Genomic DNA, 6,216 nt, shown 5'->3' on the forward strand with positions numbered 1-6,216 from the left:
CCACACTCGTGGAGCTTCACCAGCACATTATCAAATATGATTCCTTAATAAAGGGATCTGAGAAGTCGTGATACAGAGTTATTCAGATTGGTTATATTCTTTGCAGCTGAAGATGAGAAGCTCTATACAGTCAGTAAAAATGAGACCAGGAGCTGACTGTGGCTCAGATCATGAACTCTTCATTGCAAAATTCATGTTTAAATTGAAGAAAGTAGGGAAAACAACTAGACCAATCAGGTATGACCTAAATCAAATCCTTATGATTATACAGTAGAGGTGATGAATAGATTCAAGGGATTAGATCTAATAGAGTGTCTGAAGAATTATGGGTGAAGGTTCGTAACTTTGTATAGGAGGCAGTGACCAAAACCATCCCAAAGAAAAAGAAATACAAGAAAGCAAAGTGGTTGTCTGAGGAGGCCTTACAAATAGCTGTGAAAAGAAGAGAAGCGAAAGGCAAAGGAGAAAAAGAAATATATACCCAACTGAATGCAGAGATCCAGAGAATAGCAAGGAGAGATAAGGAGGCCTTCTTAAATGAACAATGCAAAGAAATAGGGGAAAATAATAGAATGGGAGAAATACCAATAACCTCAGATATGCAGATGACACCACCCTTATGGCAGAAAGTGAAGAAGAACTAAGAGCCTCTTGATGAAAGTGAAAGAAGAGAGTGAAAAAGTTGCCTTACAATTCAACATTCAGAAAACTAAGATCATGGCATCAGGTCCCATCACTTCATGGCAAATAGATGGGGAAACAGTGGAAACAGTGGCTGACTTTATTTTTGGGGGCTCCAAACTCACTGTAGATGGTGACTGCAGCCATGAAATTAAAAGATGCTTGCTCCTTGGAAGGAAAGTTATGACCAACCTAGACAGTGTATTAAAAAGCAGAGACATTACTTTGCCAACAAAGGTACTTCTAGTTAAGGCTATGGTTTTTCCAGTGGTCATGTATGGATGTGCGAGTTGGACTATAAAGAAAGCTGAGCGCTGAAGAATTGATGCTTTTGAACTGTGGTATTGGAGAAGACTCTTGAGAGTCCCTTGGACTGCAAGGAGGTCCAACCAGTCCATCCTAAAGATCAGTCCTGAGTGTTCATTGGAAGGATTGATATTGAAGCTGAAACTCCAATACTTTGGCTACCTGATGCTAAGAGTTGACTCATTGGAAAAGACCCTGATGCTGGGAAAGATTGAAGGCGGGAGGAGAAGGGGATGACAGAGGATGAGACGGTTGGATGGCATCACTGACTCCATGGACTTGAGTGCCTGGAGTGCTGTGGTCTATGGGGTAGCGAAGAGTCAGACGTGACTGAGCAACTGAACTGAATGGAATGGGAAAGACTAGAGATCTCTTCAAGAAAATAAGAGATCCAAGAGAACATTTCATGCAAAGATGGGCACAATAAAGGACAGAAATAGTATGGACTTAACAGAAGCAGAAGACATTAAGAAGAAGTGGCAAGAATACACAGAACTATACAAAAAAAGATTTTAATGGCCTGGATAACCATGGTGGTGTGATCACTCACGTAGAACCAGATAGCCTGGAGTGTGAAGTCAAGTGGGTGTTAGGAAGCACCACTACGAGCAAAGCTAGTGGAGGTGATGGGATTCCAGCTGTGCTCCTTCAAATCCTAAAAGATGATGCTATGAAAGTGCTGCCCTCAACATGCCAGCAAATTTGGAAAACTCAGCAGTGGCCACAGGACTGGAAAAGGTCAGTTTTCATTCCAATCCCAAAGAAAGGTGATGCCAAAGAATGTTCAAACTACCACACAATTGCACATGCTAGCAAAGTAATGTTCAAAATTCTCCAAGCCAGGCTTCAACAGTATGTGAACTATGAAATTTCAGATGTTCAAGCTGGATTTAGAAAAGGCAGAGGAAGCAGAGATCAACTTGCCAAAATCCACTGGATCATTGAAAAAGCAAGAGTTCCATAAAAACATTTACTTCTGCTTTATGGACTATGCCAAAGCCTTTGACTGTGTGGATCACAACAAACTTTGGACAATTTTTCAAGAGATGGGAATACCAGACCACCTGACCTGCCTCTTGAGAAATGTATGCAGGTCAGGAAGCAACAGTTAGAACTGGACATGGAATAACAGACTGGTTCCAAATAGGGAAAGGAGTACATCAAGGCTGTATATTGTTACCCTTCTTCTTTAACGTACACGCAGAGTACATCATGAGAAATGCTGGACTGGATGAAGCACAAGCTGGAATCAAGACTGCCAGGAGAAATATCAATAACCTCAGATATGCAGATGACACCACCCTTATGGCAGAAAGTGAAGAACTGAAGAACCTCTTGGTGAAAGTGAAAGAGGAGACTGAAAAAGTTGGCTTAAAACTCAACATTCAGAAAACTAAGATCATGACATGTGGTCATTAGTTCAGTTCAGTTCAGTTCAGTTCAGTCGCACAGTCGTGTCCGACTCTTTGCAACTCCATGAATCACAGCACGCCAGGCCTCCCTGTCCATCACAAACTCCTGGAGTTCACTCAGACTCACGTCCATTGAGTCAGTGATGCCATCCAGCCATCTCATCCTCTGTCGTCCCCTTCTCCTCCTGCCCCCAATCCCTTCCAGCATCAGAGTCTTTTCCAATGAGTCGACTCTTCGCATGAAGTGGCCAAAGTACTGGAGTTTCAGCTTCAGCATCATTCCCTCCAAAGAAATCCCAGGGCTGATCTCCTTCAGAATAGACTGGTTGGATCTCCTTGCAGTCCAAGGGACTCTCAAGAATCTTCTCCAACACCACATCACACCATGGCAAATAGATGGGGAAACAGTGGAAACAGTGAGACTTTGTTGTTTTGGGCTCCAAAATCACTGCAGATGGTGACTGTAGCCATGAAATTAAGACGCTTGCTCCTTGCAAGAAAAGTTATGACCAACCTAGACAGCATATTAAAAAGCAGAGACATTTCTTTGCCAACAAAGGTCTGTCTAGTCAAAGCTACCATTTTTCCAGTAGTCATGTATGGATGTGAGAGTTGGACTATAAAGAAGGCTGAGCACCAAGGAACTGATGCTTTTGAACTGTGGTGTTGAAGACTCTTGAGAGTCCCTTGGACAGCAAGGAGAGCCAACCAGTTCATCCTAAAGGAAATCAATCCTGAATATTCATGGGAAGGACTGAGGCTGAAGCTGAAACTCCAATACTTTGGCCACCTGATGTGAAGAACTGACTCAGGAAAAGACCCTGATGCTGGGAAAGATTGAAGGCGGGTGGAGAAGGGGATGACAGAGGATGAGATGGTTGGATGGCATCATCAACTCAATGGACATAAGTTTGAGTAAACTTTGGTAGCTGGTGATGGACAGGGAGGCCTGGTGTGCTGCAGTCCATGGCGTCACAGGGTCGGACATGACTGAGCAACTGAACTGAACGTGTAATCCTTGTATCTAGATAAGCAGTCTTTACACACCAGTCCATGAATAGGCTTTTAGGGACGGTTCATAAACATCCTGAAATTATATGCAAATTGGTTCCCTACATGATGATATTCTTGCATGCTCAATGTCCAACTCTTTGCAACCTTATGGACTGTAGCCTGCCAGGCTCCTCTGTTCATCGGATTTTTGCAGACAAGTATACTGGAGTGAGTTGCCATTTCCTTCTCTAGGCGATCTTTCCGACCCAGGGATAGAGTCTACAACTCCAGCACTGCAGGTGGATTCGTTACTGCTGAGCCACTGGGAAGACATGGATAAAGATGTGGTGTACACACACACACACACTCACACACACCACGGAATATTACTCAGCCATAAAAAGGGACGAAATGATGCCATGTGCAGCAACACGGTGGACCTAGAGATTATCATACTGAGGCCAGCCAGCCAAAGACGAATATGATAGTGCTTATGTATGGAATCTAAAAAATGATACAATGGACTTCTTACAAAACAGAAATAGATTCACAGACATAGGAAACAAACTTACGGGTTAGGAAGGGGAAATGTGGGGCGGGGGACACAAATTAGGAGTTTGTGATTCACATATACACAGCACTACTATACAGAAGAGATAACCAACCAAGGACTTCCTGTAGAGCACAGGGAACTATACACACACTTACAAAGCATTCTTGATAGATTACATAAAAGGACAATTTTTTTAAAAAGCATTTATTGGTCTGATTGCTCCCAGGGGTGGAAATACTCTACAACTCAGAAATCATATTAGTGTTTAGTACCAGAAACTGTAAGAAAACACTTCAATTCAAACCCAACATTTCTACAGCTTGGCTTTCGTCACGGCTCTATTCTTCAAGACTTCCTCACGTCCCCACTCTTCTGATTCTGCATGACTGTATGCAAACTTTCTTTGCACTTTCAAGTGTGGACTCAAATATATAGCCACATCCTGAAAGCAGAGTTACTTTGTTTTGTGGCAATGTTTTGGACTCCCCGCCCAGGAGACAGCACCTCAGTAGCTCTGAGACAACTGCTCCGAAGAGGCAGGAGGGAACGTCAGGCTATACTCCAGTTTGCAACAAAAGAGCAGGCGGTCTGAACATCAAAGACCAGGCATCACTGAATTGACTCCCTTCATATGCACCTCGGCTATCTGGAACCAATCCTGTTTCCTCATTCACTTTGTTTCTTACATTTCTTGTTTATTAATAACGCAGGAGATATTTTCATTTCACACATTTCGTGTCCAACTCTCTGTAATTCCCCTGGAATTCTACAGGCCAGAATACTGGACTGGGTAGCCTTTCCCTTCTCCAGGGGATGTTCCCAATACAGGGATAAAAGCCTGGTCTCCCGCATTGCAGGCAGATTCTTTACCAGCTGAGTCACCAGGAAAGGACAAGAATAGTGGAGTGGGTAGCCTATCCCTTCTCTAGGGGATCTTCCCGACCTGCGAATCCAACTGTGGTCTCCCTCATTGCAGGCAGATTCTTTAGCAGCTGAGCTGCCAAGGAAGCCGGTATTTCACACAAGTAAATCATATACCCTGCCTGGAGGGAAAAAAAAAAGGTTAAGAACCATTGTTCTAAGAACGTTCCTTTTCTGAAGCAATTTTTGCTAATTAGTAACGGATCTAATTCCCATAGCGACCTATTAACTGTAAGGCAAGGAGCGTTTAAATTGCTTTGTACAGCTTTATTCATTCTCTCATAGCTCTGTTTGGAGAAGGTAATGGCAACCCACTCCAGTATTCTTGCCAGGAGAATCCCAGGGACGGAGGAGCCTGGTGCGCTGTCGTCTATGGGGTCTGTTGGTAAAGAATCCGCCTGCAATGCAGGGGACCCATTTCGATTCCTGGGTCGGGAAGATCCGCTGGAGAAGGGATAGACTACCCACTCCAGTATTCTTGGGCTTCCCTTGTGGCTCAGCTGGTAAAGAATCCGCCAGCAATGCAGGAGACCTGGGTTCGATCCCTGGCTTGGGAAGATCCCTGGAGAAGGGTAAGGCTACCCATTCCAGTATTCTGGCCTGGAGAATTCCATGGACTCTATCGTCCATGGAGTCGCAAAGAGTTGGACACGACTGAGCGACTTTCACTTCAGTACTGTTCATGATATCTTGAGATACTATGCTGTAGTACTCAAGCAAAAGCACACGAATACACATCCTGCCCCTGGACATTCGTACCCGTCCCACAGTTCAAAAAAAGAGGTTGGAGACTTCATTTCATCTTCGTTGATACCGACTAGTGATGCAAAATGGCAAGTGACTTCGCCTCTATGGCACCCACCGAGGAAAGGAAATACAAGCTGGCCACGGAACAGAGGACGGGTCCGCTTCTCCCGTCAACGCCCGCGACCTTCCCACCTGGGCTCCCGAGTCCCAGACCTTCCAAACATCCGCGGCCGGCGCGTCACAGGCACGTGGCCGGCCCACGGGGCAGCTCTAGTCCACGGCTGAGGCACCGAGCTCCTGACGTGACGCTACCCGAGTTCATTCAAGCCTCCGGGGCTCACGATCGCTCCCTTCTCCGAGCTCCAGCACCTCACCCGGACACCACGAGCGCCCGCCGCGCTCCCCTACAGACTCTGCTGTCCCACGCGCCTCTGGAACTCCGGCCGCGCCCACAACCAGCAGCCAACCCCGCGCGACCGCCTCCAACGCGTACAGCGTTCCACACGCGGCCGACGCGCACAAGCCCCGCCCCCCGGTGCCGACTTCCTGCCGGAGCCGGAGCGTGAGACGTGCGCTTGCGCGCGCGCATGCGGAAAACGGGGA

The sequence above is a fragment of the Bos taurus genome, chromosome 5 (assembly GCF_002263795.3).
Source record: "Bos taurus isolate L1 Dominette 01449 registration number 42190680 breed Hereford chromosome 5, ARS-UCD2.0, whole genome shotgun sequence".
Classification (NCBI taxonomy): Eukaryota; Metazoa; Chordata; class Mammalia; order Artiodactyla; family Bovidae; genus Bos; species Bos taurus.